Here is a 21,285-nt window from a genome sequence, read left to right on the forward strand (position 1 = left end):
ATGGAATAGAATTGAAGACCCAGAAATGAACCCATACACCTATGGTCACTTGATTTTCGACTAGTGAGCTAAAACCATCCAGTAGAAGAAAGAGAGCATTTTCAACAAATGGTGCTGTCACAACTGGTGGTTATCATGTAGAAGAATACGAATTGATCCATTCATATCTCCTTGTACTAAGATCAAATCTAAGTGGATCAAGGAACTCCACATAAAACCAGAGACACTGAAACTAATAGAGAAGAAAGTGGGGAAAAGCCTCGAATATATGGGCACAGGAGAAAAATTCCTGAATAGAACAGCAATGGTTTGTGCTGTAATGTCGAGAATTGACAAATGGGACCTCATGAAACTGCAAAGCTTCTGCAAGGCAAAAGACACTGTCAATAGGACAAAATGGCCACCAACAGATTGCGAAAGCATCTTTACCTATCCTAAATCTGATACGGGACTAATATTCAATATAAATAAAGAACTCAAGAAGGTGGACTCCAGAAAATCAAATAACCCCATTAAAAATGGGGCTCAGAGCTAAACAAACAATTCTCACCTGAGGAATACCAAATTGCTGAGAAGCACTTGAAAAAATGTTCAACATCCTTAATCATCAGAGAAATGCAAATCAAAACAACCCTGAGATTCCATCTCACACCAGTCAGAATGGCTAAGATCAAAAATTCAGGTGACAGCAGATGCTGGCAAGGATGCAGAGAAAGAGGAACACTCTTTCCTTGTTGTTTGGATTGCAAGCTTGTACAACCACTCTGGAAATCAGTCTGGCGGTTCCTCAGAAAATTGGACATAGTACTATCGGAGGATCCCACAATACATCTCCTGGGCATATATCCAGAAGATATCCCAACTATTAAGAAGGACACATGCTCCATTATGTTCATAGCAGCCTTATTTATAATAGCCAGAAGCTGGAAATAACCCAGATGCCCCTCAACAGAGGAATGGATACAAAAAATGTGGTACATTTATATAATGGAGTACTACTCAGCTATTAAAAAGAATGAATTCATGAAATTCCTAGGCAAATGGTTGGACCTGGAGGGCATCATCCTGAGTGAGGTAACACAATCACAAAAGTACTCAAATGATATGTACTCACTGATAATTGGATATTAGCACCAAAACTTAGTATACCCTTCATATAAGAGGCAATTTTTAGAACACATGAAACTGAAGAATAATGAAGACCCAAGTATGGACACTTTGCCCCTTCTTAGAATTGGAAACAATCACCCATGGAAGGAGTTACAGAGACAAAGTTTGGAGCTTAGACAAAATGATGGACCATCTAGAGACTGCCATATCCAGGTATCCATCCCATAATTATCCTCCAAACGATGACACCATCGCATACACTAAAAAGCATTTGCTGAGAGGACCCTGATATATCTGTCTCTTGTGAGACTAGGCCGGGGCCTAGCAAACACAGAAGTGGATACTCACAGTCAGCTATTGGATGTATCACAGGGCCCCCAATGAAGGAGCTAGAGAAAGTACCTGTCTTAGTCAGGGTTTCTATTCCTGCACAAACATCATGACCAAGAAGCAAGTTGGGGAGGAAAGGGTTTATTCGGCTTACACTTCCATGCTGCTGTTCATCACCAAAGGAAGTCAGGACTGGAACTCAAGCAGGTCAGGGAGCAGGAGCTGATGCAGAGGCCATGGAGGGATGTTCTTTACTGGCTTGCCTCACCTGGCTTGCTCAGCCTGCTTTCTTATAGAACCAAGACTACCAGCCCTGAGATGGTCCCACCCACAAGGGGCCTTTCCCCCTTGATCACTAACTGAGAAAATGCCTTACAGTTGGATCTCATGGAGGCATTTCCTCAACTGAAGCTCCTTTCTCTGTGATAACCCCAGCTGTGTCAAGTTGACACAAAACTAGCCAGTACAATTGACCCCTTGTCAACTTGACACACAAAAACATCACTAGTAAGCCTCAACCCTTACAATCTTATTCATCCCCATTCTAAATAACTTTAAAAGTCCCACAGTCTTAACATATTCTTAAAATTTCAATCTCTTTAAAATATCCATCTCTTTTAAAATTCAAAGTCTTTTTACAATTAAAAGTCTCTTAACTGTGGGCTCCACTAAAACAGTTTCTTCCTTCAAGAGGGAAAATATCAGGGCATAGTCACAATCAAAAGCAAAAGTCAATCTCCAACCGTCCAATGTCTGGGATCCAACTCACGATCTTCTGGGCTCCTCCAAGGGCTTGGGTCACTTCTCCAGCCAGGCCCTTTGTAGCACACACATCATCCTCTAGGCTCCAGATGCCTGTACTCCACTGCTGCTGCTGCTCTTGGTGGTCATCTCATGGTACTGGCATCTCTAAAACACTGCATGACCCCTTCAGTCCTGGGCCTTCAATTGCAACTGAGGCTGCACCTTCACCAATGGCCTTCCATGGCCTCTCACAGTGCCGAGCCTCAGCTGCTTTGCGTGACCCCTTCATGCCTTCAAAACCAGTACCACCTGGGTGACCCTTACATATTACCAAGTCCCACTGCAGCAGGAGTACAACCTTGGCCATCTCTGGAACACAGCCTCTTTGTGCTTTCAGAAAACACTTCCAGAAGATGTCACCTCAATGATGCTGGTCTCTTCTTAATCACCGCTAATTTCTTAGCTCCAGCTAACCAGCATCAATAGTCCCAGTAATGCAAAGGTTTTGCTTTAGTAGTTCTGGTATCTTGTTAATCACAACTGATTCTTCAGTCCCAGCTAACCAGAACCACAGAATAATCAAACTCCAAAATAGCAATGTCCCTGAAAAGAGTCTTTAATTTTCCCTCTGAAACTTCACAAGCCAGGCCTCCATCTTCTGCACTGTTCTCAACATTATCTTCCAAGCTCCTACACAACATCCGACAGAGCTCTTAACAACGAATGGATCTTCAAGCCCAAAGTTCCAAAGTCCTTCCACAGTCCTCCCCAAAACATGGTCAGGTTGTCACAGGAATACCCCACTCTGCTGGTACCAATTTGTCTTAGTCAGGGTTTCTATTCCTGCACAAACATCATGACCAAGAAGCAAGTTGGGGAGGAAAGGGTTTATTCGGCTTACACTTCCATGCTGCTGTTCATCACCAAAGGAAGTCAGGACTGGAACTCAAGCAGGTCAGGGAGCAGGAGCTGATGCAGAGGCCATGGAGGGATGTTCTTTACTGGCTTGCCTCACCTGGCTTGCTCAGCCTGCTTTCTTATAGAACCAAGACTACCAGCCCTGAGATGGTCCCACCCACAAGGGGCCTTTCCCCCTTGATCACTAACTGAGAAAATGCCTTACAGTTGGATCTCATGGAGGCATTTCCTCAACTGAAGCTCCTTTCTCTGTGATAACCCCAGCTGTGTCAAGTTGACACAAAACTAGCCAGTACAGTACCCAAGGAGCTAAAGAGATCTGCAACCCTGTAGGTGCAACAACATTATGAACTACTAGTACCCCGGAGCCCTTGACTCTCTATATATCAAAAGATGGCCTACTCGGGCCATCACTGGAAAGAGAGGCCCATTGGACACGCAAACTTTATATGCCCCAGGACAGGGGAACGCCAGGGCCAAAAAGTGGGAATGGGTGGGTAGGGGAGTGGGATGGAGGGTATGGGGGGCTTTTGGGATAGCATTGGAAATGTAATTGAGGAAAATACGTAATAAAAAAAGAAAAGAAAAGAAACTCAAGAAGGGAGACCAACCTGTGGATACTTCATTCCTCCCTAGAATAGGTAACAAAATACCCATGGAAGGAATTACAGAGACAAAGTTTGGAGCTGAGACTAAAAGATGGACCATCCATCCCATAATCAGCCACCAAACCCAGACACTATTGCATATGCCAGCAAGATTTTGCTGAAAGGACCCTGATATAGCTATCTCGTGTGAGGCTATGCTAATTCCTGGCAAATACAGAAGTGGATGTTCATAGTCAGCTATTGGTTGGAACACAGGGCCCCCAATGGAGGAGCTAGAGAAAGTACCCCAGGAGCTGAAGGGGTCTGCAACCCTATAGGTGTAACAACAATAAGAACTAACCAGTTACCCCAGAGCTTGTGTCTCTAGCTGCATATGTAGTAGGTCTTGCATACTTTATATGCCTCTGTATAGGGGAACGCCAGGGCCAAGATGTGGGAGTAGGTAGGTAGGGGAGCAGGGCGGGGGAAGTGTAGAAGAAACTTTCTGGATAGCATTTGAAATCTAAATAAAGAAAATACCAAAAAAAAAAAAAAGCCTTCATTACTACCATGTGTTTAATAATGTATTATTATATGGTACACTAGACTTTATACTTCATGATTCCAGAGAGTTTTTGGCTATGGTTGTTGTCTCCAATCTAAAGCTAAATATGAACATGAAACTCTTGAATAGCAGGCATAAGTGTAACCAAGAGTTTCATTATTTCTCTTTTTTAAATTAGGTGTTTTCTTCATTTACATTTCCAATGCTATCCCAAAAGTCCCCCATACCCTCCCCCCTCACTGCCCTACCCTCCCACTCCCACTTCTTGCCCCTGGTGTTCCCCTGTACTGAGACATATAAAGTTTACACAACCAATGGGCCTCTCTTTACACTGGTGGCAGACTAGGCCATCTTCTAATACATATGCAGCTAGAAACAAGAGCTCTGGGGGGTACTGGTTAGTTCATATTGTTGTTCCACCTATAGGGTTGCAGTTCTCTTTAGCTCCTTGGGTACTTTCTCTAGCTCCTCCGTTGGGGGCCCTGTGATCCATCCAATAGCTGACTGTGAGCATCCATTCCGTGTTTGCTAGGCCTCCGCATAGTCTCACAAGAGACAGCTACATCAGGGTCCTTTCAGCAAAATCTTGCTAGTGTATGCAATGGTGTCAACGTTTGGAGGCTGATTATGGGATGGATCCCCAGGTATGGCAGTCTCCAGATGGTCCATTCTTTTGTCTCAGCTCCAAACTTTGTCTCTGTAACTCCTTCCATGGGTGTTTTGTTCCCAATTCTAAGAAGGGGCAAAGTGTCCACACTTTGGTCTTTTTTCTTCTTGAGTTTCATGTGTTTTGCAAATTGTATCTTATATCTTGGGTATTCTAAGTTTCTGGGCTAATATCCACTTATCAGTGAGTATATATCATGTGAGTTCTTTTGTGATTGGTTTACCTCACTAAGGAAGATGCCCTCCAGGTACATCCATTTGCCTAGGAATTTCATAAATTTATTCTTTTTAATAGCTAAGTAGTACTCCATTGTGTAAGTTTCATTATTTCTGAAACAACAGAAATTTACTGTGTTACCTCAAATTCCTCTCTTTGGAATCTTTTTATTTTCTACATTGCCGAGATATACAATTGAAAGCTCTGCCACTCTTTCAGTTTGGGAATCATAGTTTATCTTTTATTAATTAATTTATTTAGATTTGAAATGTTGCCTCCCACTTCTTGCTCCCACCTACTAGTTCTTCACCCAATTTCCCATCCCCTTTGCTTCTGAGAGGGTGCTCCCCCACCCACCTACCTACTCACATCACATACCTCTAACATTCCTCTTCCCTGAGGCATTAAGTTTCTATAAGATTAAATACATCATTTTTCCACTGAGGGCAGGAAAGTCAGTCCTCAGATACAGATACAACAGGGCGACTGAACAGCCAGTGTATGCTCTTTGTTTGGTGGCTTACTCTCTGGGAGCTCTGAAGGGTTCAGATTAGTTGACACTGTTGTTCTTCCTATAAGATCACAGTTTCCTTTAGCTCTTTCAGTCCTTCCATTGGGGTGGCTGACTTCAGTTCAATGGTTTGCTTTAAGTATCTACATCTGTTGCAGTCAGGTTCTAGTAGAATCTCTCAGAGGACATGTATGCTAGGCTCCTATCTACAAGCACAATATGGCATCAGTAATAGTGTTATGGTTTGGTGCCTTTTCAGAGGATGAATGCTAAGTTGGGCTGCTCTCTGGGTGGCCTTTCCTCAAGTCTCTGCTCCATTTTCTTCCGTGTGTGTGTGTGTGTGTGTGTGTGTGTGTGTGTGTGTGTGTATGCGCGTGTGTGCGTGTGTGTGTGTGTGTGTGTGTGTGTGTGTGTGTGTGTGTGTGTGTGTGTGTCTGTGTTTTAGATAGGAACAATTCTGGGTCAAAACTTTTGATGATGGGTGGGTAGCCCGATGTCTCAAATGAGAGCCATGTCTATCTACTGGAAGTGGTCATATTTTTTTTTTTGGTTCCATGTCCCCAATGTTGAGCATTTTGCTTAAGGTCACCTCCATTGGATCCTGAGTATGTGAGACTTTCTAGAGGGTCCTCCACACCACACTGCTATGTATTTCTATTCATTTCCCTCACCCTCTGAGTTTCTCTCTTGTCTTCTCCCATACCTGATCCTGCTTTCCTTTTTCTTTCCCCTTTCCTGTCTCTCACACAGGTCCCTCCTTTCCTCTGCGACCCAATGATTATTTTGTTTCCTCTTCTAAATGGGATTGATATATCCACACTTGAACCTCCCTTATTGCTCATATTCATATGGTCTGTGAGTTACATCATGTATATTCCTAACTTTTTGCTAGGGCCAAGAAGTGGGAGTGGGTGGGTAGGGGAGTCGGTGGGGAGAGGGCATGGGGGACTTTTGGGATAGCATTGGAAATGTAAATGAAGAAAAGACCTAATTTAAAAAAAAAAAAAGAAAGAAAGAAAATAGCCCTGACTCCTAAAATAAGAACCTTGCATTTTTTCTATCACATTTATCCCTGTGAGTAGCTGATTACTGACATACTTTACTCATTGACCTACTAGATTTTGAGGACAACCACTGTGATGGACAAGTTACCTTCAAGAGTCACCTAAACGTCTATTTTTTTTTTTTCTGAAAGTCTTCTTGGTCAGTATGATTGGACTCTTTTTTTTTTATTATTAGATATTTTCTTTATTTATGTTTCAAATGTTATCCCCTTTCCTAGATTGCCTCTGAAAAACCCCTATCTCCACCCCTTTTCCCCTGTTCTCCATCTCACACACTCCCATTTCCAATCCTGGCCTTCCCCTATACTGGGGCACAGAACCTTCACAGGACATAGGACATCTCCTCCCATTGATGACCAACTAGGCCATCCTCAGCTACATATACAACTAGAGCCACATTTCCCACCATGTGTTTTCTTTGACTGGTGGTTTAGTTCCAAGGAGCTCTGAGGGTACTGGTTAGTTCATACTGATGTTCCTCCTATGGGGCTTCAGACCCTTTCAGCTCCTTGGGTACTTTCTTTAGCTCCTTCATTGGGGGCCTTTTGCTCTGTTCAATGGATGATTGTGAGCATCCACTTCTGTATTTGCCAGGCACTGGCAAAAGCACTCAGGAAACAGTTATATCAGGCTCCTGTCAGCAGACTCTTGTTGGCAACTGCCACAGTGTCTGGGTTTGGTGGTTGTTTATGGGATGGATTCCCATTCAAAAAGCAGCCTTAATCAAATGTATGAAATTTGAGAAAATGTATTTAAAATATATAGTTACCAGGGACTATAAAACATGCATGCTTAAATCAGACATGGAGTTAAAGACAAATTCATTCTTAATTTGTTAACCACAATTGTGTTTAATATTTTCACTAGTAGAAGAGTGTTAAAGCCAGTATTATAACTTCCTGGATTGGGTTATCATTTCCAAATGAATATTTTTATCAGCTTCTTGAAATATAGTTTTAGATGGCACCAAAGTTCATGTCACATTATTGTTTTCAAGAAAAATTTGCATACATCCACTGTCTTCTTTATAGTGTATGTTTGGGATATTCTACATTTTCTCTTTGTAGTCAGAATTATTTTATCTACCAAATAGACAAATTTACTTATTCAGATTCTCATCTCCAAACACATATTCTCTTTCTACCCCATGTTAGCCACTCATTTGCAAATCACAACGTTGTTATCTGTCTTGAAAATATGAATCATTTCAACTGTTTTTGTATGGCCATAATACAGTGACTAGCAGTTTCTTACTTGGTGCTTTCAAACAATTGTTTGAACATGTAAGAAAATTCCTTTGACATTAAGTTCAATTTTTCATTGACATCATTTATGTTCCTCAGATATTCACTGTACACTTTATGAAGCTTAATATATGGGGAACAATATTTTAACATTCATTTACAAACACAATTAATGTGTGTATCTTTCAAACATTATAACCAAACTGAAACATCAACCTGTTTACAATGTAGGCTTATTCTGGACATTTATACAAGAAGTGGTGTATTCTTATTGATTTTTTTTTAATTAGGGTCACAGAAAATGCTGCCTAACTTTACTTAAAACAAACAAGTCATTCCAAGGCCTCTCTTAACCCTACTCAGACTGTCTTCTACTGTTCTTTAGTAACTTCAGTTCATTTCAGGTGTTCTTGATCTTTTCCAGTCAACATTTCCACAATCCTGGCTATGAACTTTTTTTTCTTGTTGTTTTGCTTTGTTTTGCTTTGTTTTGTTTTTGTTTTTGTTTTTGTTTTTATTGGGTTTTGGGGGGGTTGTTGTTGTTGTTTTGTTTTGTTTTTAGATTTTTTTTCCTCATTTAAATTTCAAATGCTATCCCAAAAGTCCCCTCAACTCTTTGCCTGCCCTGCACCCTAACCCACCCACTCCCACTTCCTGGACCTGGCATTCCCTTGTACTGGGCCACATGATCTTCGCAAGGCCAAGGGCCTCTCCTCCCATTGATGGCCAACTGAGCCATCCTCTACTACATATAGAACTAGAGACATAGCCCTGGGAGATACTGGTTAGTTCATATTGTTGATCCTTCTATAGGGTTGCAGACCCCTTTAGCTCCTTGAGGACTTTCTCTAGCTCCTTCATTTGGGGCCCTGTGTTCCAGCCAATAGATGACTGTGAGCATCAACTTCCATATTTGACAGGCACTGGCATAGTCTCACAAGAGACAACTATATAAGGGTCCTTTCAGCAAAATCTTGCTGGCATATGCATTAGTGTCTGGGTTTGGTGGCTGATTATGGGATGGATCCCCAGAGGTGTAGTCTCTGGATGGTCCATCCTTTCATCTTAAATCCAAAATTTGTCTCTATAACTCCTTCCATGGGTATTTTGTTCTCTATTCTAAGGAGGAATGAAGTATCCACAAGTTGGTCTTCCTTCTTCTTGATTTTCCTGTGTTTTGCAAATTGTATCTTGTGTAGTCTAAATTTCTGGGCTAATATTCCCTTATCAACGAGTACATATCATGAGTGTTCTTTTGTGACTAGGTTACCTCACTCAGGATGATATCCTCCAGATCCATCCATTTGCCTAAGAATTTCATAATTTCACTGTTTTTAATTGCTGAGTAGTACTCCATTGTGTAAATGTACCACTTTTTCTCTATCCATTACTCCATTGAGGGGCATCTGGCTTTTTTCCAGCTTCTGAGTATTATAAATAAGGCTGATATGAACATATTGGAGCATGTTTCCTTATTACAAATTGGAAATTCTTCTGGTTATATACCCAAGAGAGGTATTGCTGGATCTTCTGGTAGTACTTTGTTTGATTTTCTGAGGAACTGCCAGACTGATTTCCAGAGTAGTTGTACCTGTGAGCAATCCCACCAGCAATGGAGAGGTGTTCCTCTTTCTCCACATCCTCACCAGCATCTGGTGTCACCTGAGTTTTTGATCTTAGCCATTCTGACAGGTGTGAGGTAGAATCTCAGGGTTGTTTTGATTTTCATTTCCCTAATGATTAAGGATGTTGAACATTTTTTCAGGTGCTCCTCAGCCATTTGGTATTTCTCAGTTGAGAATTCTTTGTTTAGCTCTGTACAACATTTTATAATAGGGTTATTTGATTTTCTGGAGTCCATCTTCTTGATATATATGTATGTGTGTGTGTGTGTGTGTGTGTGTGTGTGTGTGTGTGTGTGTGTGTGTGTGTGTGTGTTTGTGTGTGTGTGTGTGTGTGTGTGATATTAGTCCCCTATCAGATTTATTATTGGAAAAGAACCTTTCCCAATCTGTTGGTAGCCTTTTTGTCTTATTGAAAATGTCTTTTGCCTTACAGAAACTTTTCAATTTTATGAGGTCCCATTTGTCAATTCTCGATCTTACAGCACAAGCCATTACTGCTCTCTTCAGAAAAATTTCCCCTGTCCCATATCCTCAAGGCTTTTCCCCACTTTCTCCTCTATAAGTTTTAGTGTCTCTGTTTTTATGTGGAGTTTCTTGATCCACTTAGACTTGAGCTTTGTACAAGGAGATAAGAATGGATCAATTTGCCTTCTTCTACATGATAACCGCCAGTTGAGTAAGCATCATTTGGTGAAAATGCTGTCTTTTTTCCCCCCACTGGATGGTTTTAGCACCTTTGTCAAAAACCAAGTGACCATAGGTGTGTGGGCATACTTCACCTACAAGACCAGGTGACACAAATGATTTGCTATAATTTTGAGAACTTCACAGTATTTTATTAAATCACACATGAACATGTTGCTCTGTCTAAGAACAATATTATTCAATTCATTTGAAACTGATAGTGCCATCTTTATTGAAATTATTACTTGAGTTTATGTATGACCAGCTTCTCCACATTTGATTTGTCCCTTTAATTAAGAATAGAACTTAGTATTGGATGCTTCTCTGTTAGCTGAGGACAAGAAAGTTTACAAAATGCGCAAATACATTAATAAATAAAATTAGAGACCATAATAGATTAGGGCTGTCAAATATATAGCTGTCTGTAATGGGAATACTCAACTTGTTTCATGTAATACTAAAAATAATTTAGAAACAGATATTTGACCTAAGACTAAAAGAGAGAAGGTAATGATGGTAGTCGAAGCTTGAGCTCTGTGAGAAATGGGTTAGACAGGTATAAGAAATAGAGACAATCCCACAAGTTTGAGCAAGTGTGTCATGGTTTATGAACGGGATCCCAGAAAATGTGTCAAAGGGTAACCAAGAGAAGGACCCAAAGATAATGGAATCAAGGAAATTTGAGGCATATAGACCCTTGTATAATATTGAAGACGACATTGTCTTTTTTTTCTGTCAGACAGGAACTCCTGACATATGACCACCAAAGTAAATATACTCAAAGTACTGCTTGAACAGTCTCCAACTGGCAAAGGAATGTATTGCAAAGATGAAAGCAGAAAATCAAATTCAGAAACTGTTTGAAAATGTAGCATGCCTTGTCAATCAGAATGACTGCATGAGAAAAGATCTCCAGACAGAATTCATATTTGAAGTATATATAACACAATTTACTGATAATTAGATTTGTGCTGTCAGAAAAAATAATCAAAGAAATACTACTTTCTCTTTCTATAAAGGAGCTAGAAAATTGAAGTTATACATAAAGAAATGAAGAAGAGTGAGTATAGATCAATTCCCACATGAGAAAGAAACCGGTAACTCAGTTGCTTATAGTTCTGTTACATTTGGAAATATTTGACAGCCATGTGCAGATCTGAGTAGGTCTTTTGAAATTATGTATATTGAGTTCATGGGGAAAATTCTGATTGGTGTTATATTTGGAGAATCCTTGCCACAGAGGTGATAATCTCATACCTTCAGAAGGTATGAGATCTTCAAGGGATGAATATTAAATAAAAAGTGAGATTATTCTAGAGTTTCAAAATTAGAAAGTAACATAAAATATAATAAAAAAGATATATATATATATATATATATATATATACATATAATGAGGTATTCATGAAATAGAAATGATGGAATATAGTAATATATTTTTAAAAATTATGACATAGTTTACAGACTAAATATCCATTATGTTTAGAAACTTATATATCAGTGATAACTTGTAACACAAATAGATTCTGTGAATCAATGTAAGCAAAATTCTTATTGACATAGGTAGAGAGTAGCACGAGAAAGGTTTGAGACAACACAAGAATTTTGCAAGGAATGTGCTATAAGTGGAATTACAGAAGTGAAAGTCTTTCTTTGGGAAGAAACAACTTTTTTTCTATATGTATTATTTCTTATGAAAGCAAATTAAGGTAGTGTTAATTTTTTACTCACAATTATAGGATGGAAAGTAACAGCGTCAGGAGCTTGAGACAGCCTGTAACATTATAGTGATAGCATGATATAGCATGATATAGAGTGCAATGAATTCTGATATTCAGATACTCAACGTAATTTCTCCATTCTATTCAATCCAGTACCCCACCAATACAATGGTGTTGTATAGATTTAGGGTGGGTCCAAGTAACCTAATGTACAAACTCCTTTAGAAATTGGACCAGACATTTTTACTCTTGATTGTTCAAGATCCTTTCAATTGAAAATTCTTAATCATCCCATGATCCAATGGCACTCTATTTTACTTACGGAAAAAAAAAAAAAACATGATGGCATTGTTGATGCTGATTGTGGTGATCAAGTAGAGAAAATATATTTGATATTTAAACTGATGGATGAAGTTAGCAGAAAATATTCTTATTTTTCTATTTAAACAATTTTTATTAGATATTTTCTTCATTTACAATTCAAACTCTATACCGAAAGTCACCTATACCCACCCTCTGCCCTGCTCCCCAACGCTCCCACACCCACTTCCTGGCCCTGGCATTCCCCTATACTGGGGCATATAATCTTTCAAGACGAAGGGCCTCTCCTTCAAATGATGGTCGATTAGGCCATCTTCTGCTATATATGCAGATAGAGACACAAGCTCAGGGGGTACTGGTTAATTCATATTACTATTCCTCCTATAGGGTTATAGACCCCTTCAGCTCCTTGGGTACTTTCTCCAGCTCCTCTATTGAGGGCCCTATTTCCATACAATAAGTGACTATGAGCATTCACTTCTGTATTTGCCAGGCACTGGCATAGCTTCACAAGGGACAGCTATATCAGGGTCCTGTCAGCAAATCGTGCTGGCATGTACAATAGTGTCTGTGTTTGGTGGCTGATTATGGTATGGATTCCGGGTGGGGCAGTCTCTGCATGGTCCCTCATTCTGTCTCAGCTCCAAACTCTGTCTCTGTAACTCATTACATGGGTATTTTGATCCCCATTCTAAGGAGGGATGAAGTATCAAAACTTTGGTCTTCCTTTTTCTTGAGTTCATGTGTTTTGCAAATTGTATATTAGATAGTCTAAGTTTCTAGGCTTATATCTGCTTATCAATGAGTGCATATCATGTGAGGTTTTTTGTGACTGGGTTACCTCACTCAGGATGATATCCTCCAGATCCATCCATTTGACTAATAATTTCATAAATTCATTATTTTTAATAGCTGAGTAGTACTCCATTTTGTAAATGTACCACATTTTTCTATATTCATTCCTCTTTTGAGGGACATCTGGGTTCTTTCCAGCTTCTGGCTATTATAAATAAGGCTGCTATGAACATATTGGAGCATGTGTTCTTATTAGCAGTTGGAACATCTTCTGGATATATATACTGGATCCTCCAGTAGTACTAAGTTCAATTTTCTGAGGAACCGCCAGACTGAGTTCCAGAGTGATTGCATCAGTGAGCAATCCCACCAGCAATGGAGGAGTGTTCCTCTTTCTCCACATCCTCACTAGCATCTGGTGTCACTGGAGTTTTTCATCTTAGCCATTCTGACAGGTGTGAGGTAGAATCAAAAGGTTGTTTTGATTTGCATTTCCCTGATGATTAAGGATGTTGAAATTGTTTTCAGGTGCTTCTCAGACATTTAGTATTCCTCAGTTGAGAATTATTTGTTTAGCTATGGACCCCATTATTTAATGGGGTAATTTGATTTTCTGGAGTCCAGCTTCTTGAGTTCTTTATATATATTGGATATTAGTCCCCTATCAGATTTAGGATTGGTAAAAATCCTTTTCCAATCAGTTGGTGGCCTTTTCTCTTGTTGACAATGTCTTTTGCCTTACAGAAACTTTGCAATTTTATGAGGTCCAAATGTCAATTCTCAATCTTACAGCACAAACCATTGTTATTGCATTCAGGAATTTTCCCCTATGCCCACATCTTCAAGGGATTTCCCCACTTTCTCCTCCATACATTTTAGTGTCTCAGATTTTAGGTGGAGTTCCTGATTCACTTAGACTTGAGCTTTGTACAAAGAGATAAAAATGGATCAAATCACATTCTTCTACATGATACCTGCCAGTTAAGACAGCACCATTTGTTAAAAATTATGTCTTTTTTTTCCCCACTGGATGGTTTTAGCACTTTTGTCAAAGATCAAGTGACCATAGGTGTGTAGGTTCATTTCTGGGTCTTCAATCCTATTCCATTGATCTACCTGTCTGTTGCTGTACCAGTACCATGCAGTTTTTTGTGTGTTTGTTTTGTTTTGTTTTCCCACAATTTCTCTGTAGTACAGTTTGAGATTAGGCATGGTGATTCCCCCAGAGGTTCTTTTATTGTTGAGAATAGTTTTTGCAATCCTAGGTTGTTTTTTTTTTTTTTTTTTTTTATTCCAGATGAATTTGCACATTACCCTTTCTGACTCTGTAAAGAATTGAGTTGGAATTTTGATGGGGATTGCATTGAATCTGTAGATTGCTTTTGGCAGGATAAGCATTTTGATAACCAATTAACCATATTAATCTTGCCAATCCATGAACATGGGAGATCTTTCCATCTTCTAAGATCTTCTTTGATTTCTTTCTTCAGAGACTTGAAGTTCTTATCATACATATCTTTCACTTCCTTAGTTCGAGTCACACCAAGGTATTTTATATTATTTGCAGCTATTTTGCAGGGTGTTATTTCCCTAATTTCTTTCTCAGCCGGTTTATCCTTTGTGTAGAGAAAGGCCACTGATTTGTTTGAGTTAATTTTGTATCCAGCTACTGCAATGAAGCTGTTTGTCAGGTTTAGGATTTCTCAGGTGAAATTTTCAGGGTCACTTATATATACAATCATATCATCTTCAAATATTGATATTTTGATTTCTTCCTTTCCAATTTGTATCATTTTGATCTCTTTTTGTTGTTTAATTGCTCTTGCTAGGACTTCAAGTACTATATTTAATATGTAGGGAGAAATTGGGCAGCCTTGTCTAGTCCCTGATTTTAGTGGGATTCCTTCAAGTTTCTCTCCCATTTAGTTTGATGTTGGCTACTGGTTTGCTGTATATTGCTTTTATTATGTTAGTTATGGGCCTTTAATTCCTGATCTTTCCAAGACTTTTATCATAAAGGGTTATTGGATTTTGTCAAATGCTTTCTCAGCATCTAACAGAATGATCATGTGGTTTTTGTCTTTGAGTTTGTTTATATAGTAGGTTACGTTGATGGATTTCTGTATATTAAACCATCCCTGCATCCCTGGGATGAAGCCTACTTGATCATGATTGATGATTGTTTTGATGTGTTCTTGAATTCGGTTTGCAAGGTTTTTATTCAGTATTTTTGCATTGATATTCATAAGGGAAATTGGTCTGAAGTTCTCTTTCCTTATTGGGTCTTTATGTGGTATAGTTATCAGTGTAATTGTGACTTCATAGAATGAATTGGGTAGAGTACCTTCTGTTTCTATTTTGTGGAATAGTTTGAGGAGAATTGGAAATAGGTCTTCTTTGAAGGTCTGATAGAACTCTGCACCAAACCCATCTGGTTCTGCGCTTTTTTTTTTTTTTTTTTTTTTTTGGTTGGGAGACTATTAATGACTGCTTCTATTTCTTTAGGGGATATGGGACTGTTTAGACCATTAATCTGATCCTGATTTAAATTTAGTACCTGGTATCTGCCTAGAAAATTGTCCATTTCATCCAGGTTTTCCAGTTTTGTTGAGTATTGCCTTTTATATTAGGATCTGATGATGTTTAAGACTTCCTCAGGTTCTGTTGCTATGTCTTCCTTTTCATTTCTGATTTTTTAAAATTTATATATTGTACCTGTGCCCTCTAGTTAGTGTGTCTATGGGTTTATCTATCATTTTGATTTTCTCAAAGAACCAGCTCCTGGTTTGGTTTTGATTCTTTGCATAGTTCTTTCTGTTTCCACTTTGTTAGTTTCAGCCCTAAATTTGAATATTTCCTGTCTTCTATTCCTCTTGGGTGAATTTGCTTCCTTTTGTTATAGAGGTTTTAGGTGTGTTGTCAAACTGCTACTCCTATCCTCTGTCTAGTTTTTTTATTTTTTATTTTGGCAGCACTCAGGGCTATGAGTTTTCCTCTTAATACTGCTTTCATTGTGTCCCATAAGTTTGGGTATGTTGTGGCTTCATTTTCATCAAACTCTAAAATGTCTATAATATCTTTCTTTATTTCTTCCTTGACCAAGGTATCATGGAGTAGAGTGTTATTCAGCTTCCAAGTGAATATTTGCTTTCTATTATTTATGTTGTTATTGAAGATCAGTCTTAGTCTATGGTGATGTGATAGGATACATGGGATAATTACAATATTTTTGTATCTGTTGAGGCCTGTTTTGTGACCAATTATATGGTCAGTTTTGGAGAAGGTACCATGTGGTGCTGAGAAGAAGTTCTATCCTTTTGTTTTAGGATAAAATGTTTTGTAGATATCAGTTAAATCCATTTGTTTCATAACTTCTGTTAGTTTCAATGTGTCTGTTTAGGTTCTGTTTCCAGCATTTGTCCATTGATGAGAGTGGGGTGTTGAAGTCTCCCACTATTACTGTGCGAGGTACAATGTGGGCTTTGAACTTACTAAAGTTTCTTTAATGAATGTGGCTACCCTTGTTCTTGGAGCATAGATACTTAGAATTGAGAGTTCATCCTGGTAAATTTAACTTAGATGAGTATGAAGTGTCCCTCCTTGTCTTTATATATATATATATATATATATATATATATATATATATATATATATATATGTATGTATATGTATATGTATATGTATATGTATGTATATATATATATATATATATATATATATATATATATAACTTCGGGTTGGAAGTTGATTTTATTCTATATTAGAATGGCGACTCCAACTTGTTTCTTTTTTGACCATTAGCTTGGAAAATTGTTTTCCAGCCTTTTACTCTGAGATAGTGTCTCTCTTTGTCCCTGTGGTGAGTATTCTATATGCAGCAAAATGTTAGGTCCCGTTTATGTAGCCAGTCTGTTAGTCTATGTCTTTTTATTGGGGAATTGAGGCCATTGATAATAAGAGATATTAAGTAAAAGTAATTATTGTTTCCTGTTATTTTTGGTGTTAGAGTTGGGGTTCTATTCTCGTGGCTCTCTTATTTTAGGTTTTTTGAAGGATTTATTTCTTGCTTTTTCTAGCGTATAATTTCTGTTCTTGTGTGGAGTTTTCCCTTTATTATCCTTTGAAGGGCTGGATTCCTGGAAAGATATTGTGTGAATTTTGTTTTGTCATGGAATACCTAGGCTTATCCATCTATTGAGAGTTTTGCTGAGTATAATAAGCTGGTGTGATGGTTTGTATATTCTTGGTCCAGGGAGTGGCACAATTTGGAGATGTGACCTGGTTGGAGTAGGTGTGCCTCTGTGGGTGTGGGCTTAAGATCCTCACACTAGTTGCTTAGGAGTCAATCTTCCACTAGCAGCCTTTGCATGAGGACATAGATCTCCCAGCTCCTCCTGCACCATGCCTGCCTGAATGCTGCCATGCTCCCACCTTGATAATAATGGACTGAACCTCTGAACCTGTAAGCCAGCCCCAATTATATGTTGTTTTTATAAGACTTGCCTTGGTCATGGTGTCTGTTCACAGCAGTAAAACCCTAACTAAGACACCTGGGCTGGCATTTGTATTCTCTTAAGGTCTAGGATCTTCAGGCTTTCATAATCTCTGGTGAGAAATCAGATGTAATTCTAATAGGTATGCCTTTGTATGTTACTTGACTTTTTTGCCTTACTGCTTTTAATATTCTATCTTTATTTACTGCATTTGTTGTTCTGATTATTATGTGTTGGGAAGATTTTCTTTTCTGGTCCAGTCTATTTGGAGTCCTATAGGCTTCTTGTATGTTCATGGGCATCTCTTTTTTTAGGTTAGGGAAGTTTTCTTCTATCATTTTGTTGAAGATATTTACTGGCCCTTTAATTTGAAAATCTTCATTCTCATCTACTCCTATTATCCACAGGTTTAATCTTCTCATTGTGTCCTGGATTTTCTGGATTTTTTGAGTTAGGATCTTTTGGATTTTGCATTTTCTTTGATTGTTGTGTCTATGTTTTCTATGGAATCTTCTGCACCTGAGATTCTCTCTTCCATCTCCTGTATTATGCTGCTGATGCTCACATCTATGGTTCCTGATTTTTTTTTCCTAGGAGTTCTATCTCCAGAGTTGTCTCCCTTTGGGTTTTCTTTATTGTTTCTACTTCCCTTTTTAGATCTTGAATGGTTTTGTTCAACTCCATTACCTGTTTGGTTGTGTTTTCCTGTAATTCTTTAAGGGCTTTTTGTATATCCTCTTTAAGGACTTCTAGCTGTTTATCAGTGTTCTCCTGTATTTCTTTAAGTGATTTATTAATGCCCTTCTTAAAATCCTCTACCACCATCACGAGATAGGATTTTATATCTGATTCTTGCTTTTTGGGTGTATTGGGGTATCCAGGACTCGCTGTGGTGGGCATACTGGTTTCTGATGATGCCAATTGGCCTTGGTTTCTGTTAGTAAGATTCTTAAGTTTGCCTTTCACCATCTGGTAATCTCTGGTGTTAGATGTTCTAGCTGTCTCTGGCTGGAGCTGGTTCCTACTGTGATTCTGTTAGCCTCTGTCAGCACTCCTGGGAGTCCATCTCTCTCTTGAGTCCCAGTGTTCAGAGCACTCTCTGCAGGCAAACTCTCTTTTTGCAGGGAGGGTGCCCAGAAGTCTGGAGCTCAGATCCACCTCCCGAGTCCTGGGTTAGAGCCCTCCCTAGAGGCTGATGCTCCTCTAGCAAGGAAGGTGCCCAGGGGTCTGGGTCTCAGCTCTGCTTCCTGGCTGAGGATGAAGGTCCAAATGGACCCTGTCCAAGAAGCTCTGTTGCTTCTGCCTCCCATGTGCTCTCCTGAATAGACTGGTCTCAGTGATCCCAAGATCCTGCTTGTGCTAGGGCCTGCCCAGTTTGTTCCCAAGATGGAGAAGAGTTTGAGCCACCAGTAGGATTCCCAGCCTATGGTTGAGCAGGGTTCCTATGTCCCTGTTCCTGCTGGCACAAGACCCTCCAGGATTTTTTTAACTGAAGTTGGGTTCCACTTACCAGTGATCCCAAGATCCTGGGTGTGCTGGGGGTCTGTGGCATGGAGAGTCCTCTTGGGACCTTGGGACCCTCCACTGGGTTTGTGCTGAAGATCCAGAAAATATTCTTAAACTGAACTTGTGAAATAATATTTACTAGTCATATTGAGATGCAAGCATAGCAACTTTATCTAAAAGAGTAAGACTACATGGAAAACTAGCATGAATATCCTAGAACTAACTATAGAATAGGCTGTACTCAAGAAGGATCAATCCTTATGCCTCTACCTCCAGAGTTCTGAGATTATAAGCATGATCCAATATCTATCTTAATGCATTAACATTTCTTCAGGGAGCCAAAAAAAAAAATTATAGTCATGGTCTGGGAGTTGTACTACACAAGTTTAACAAAGCAGACACCTACTAAATTCATTTTGTGATAAAAGGATAGTGCAATTGAGTAGTTAATTCCATGAGGAGGCAAAATGGTCTGTCTGCAAATATAACAAAGAAACAGAATAATTGTTCTCCAGAAACATTTAATTTTGTGGGGGAGTATTAACATAAAATTGAATTTAATCAATATTTTATTTTTCTTTTGCTTTGCATTACGCTGATAAGCAAGATCAAACCAAGGCTAGAGAGAAGTTTACATTACTTCAATATCCCTTCTTAAGCTTTTTCCATTATTCTTTGTAAAGCTTAATTATTCGTGTTATAGGACTAGTCCTTAGTTATCTCCAATTTCATGATAAGCAACAAATCCCTGTTATATGTTTCTCACAATGTTGATAGTCAGGTTTTTTTTTTTTTTGAGTTTTTATGTCTTATATCTTTATGTCTGAGCCCCAAATTTAGATATATGAATATCTTAGTTTGATTTCTATTTCTATGATAGAGCCCATGATCAAAGGAAATTCCAGAGAAAAAAATTATTGTTGCTCATGCACCATAGTCTATCACTAAGGAAAACCAGGAAGGCACTCAAGGCAGGAACTTGAATATTCAATATTGAATATTTACTAGTCATATTGAGATGCAGGAAACAGGAATTGAAGCTGAGATCACAGAAGACTGCTACTTATTGTTTTACTCCCCCAAGGTTCACTCAGTTAATCTTTCAAACAAGCACATGCCAATGGCAAGAGGTGTCACTACAAAGGACAGCCTTGGCTCTCCCACAGACATCATTAATCAAGAAAATGTTCCACTGGCTAAATGTTCCACTGCCTAAAGGCAATCAAAGGGAAACAATTTCTCACATTAAAAACCTTTCCCTCCTTCCTTCTTGCCACCACTGCTTCTGGTGCCTCTGCTCCCGGAGGCCGCCTGTCACCATGGTGGGGTGATAGGTCTCGGGCCTCCACTTTACTGCAGGATGAAGAGCTGGAGGAGATCAAGAAGGAGAGTGGCTTTTACCACAATCAGATCACACACATGGACAAAAGGGAGAACAGGGCTTTCAGCTGGGAAGATTTCAGAACTTGTCATCAACCCACTAGGGGACAGGATCATCAATGCTTTTCTCAGAAGGAGAGGATCAGGTAAACTTCTGAGCATTCATGAGAACTTTCTGACCCATGGAGGATAACACAAAGAACAAAGATGTGAATAGACTGGAACCACAGACTGCACTTTGCTTTCAAGTGCACTTTGCACTTTACTCTATGATTTGGGAAAAGATGAGAAGATTTCCTCATGATGAGCTGTTAAAGGTACTGGGAATGATGGTCGGAGTGAATATCTCAGATGGGCAGATGGGCAGTATTGCAGACAGGATCATCCAGGAGGCTGACCAAGAAGGAGTTCGTGCCATATCTTTTACAGAATCCATTAAGGTTTTGGAGAAGGAGGATGTACAACAGAAGATGAGCATCCAATTTTTTCACCAAAGGACAGAAACCAAATTAATTTTGCTTTTTAGTATTTAAGAGCTGAAACGTCCTTCTGTCCTCCAGCCTCACCCCATACTTTCATCCCCCATTCCCAGAATACTACAGCTCTTGCATGGTAACCTGAAGTGTCTTCTGTCCATACAAACTTGCCTTTGGTGTATAAGCATGGAGTCACAGAATGATACCCTCTATCTATTTCTAGTCAGTATCCATCTACCAGGTCTTTATTTGTAAGTACCACCTTCCTCTGTTTTCCTGCTGAGTGTCATGCATCCATCCTGTCTGAGGAAATGAAACAGGATCTCAT

At 39.2% G+C, this 21,285-nt stretch overlaps 1 pseudogene; it reads left to right on the forward strand.

The window, feature by feature from the left end:
* The window catches only part of Gm9685, a 29,308-nt pseudogene extending 8,294 nt beyond the window's left edge, over positions 1–21,014 (forward strand).
* Positions 21,015–21,285: the final 271 nt, after the last annotated feature.

This window comes from Mus musculus, chromosome 8, assembly GCF_000001635.26.
Source record: "Mus musculus strain C57BL/6J chromosome 8, GRCm38.p6 C57BL/6J".
Classification (NCBI taxonomy): Eukaryota; Metazoa; Chordata; class Mammalia; order Rodentia; family Muridae; genus Mus; species Mus musculus.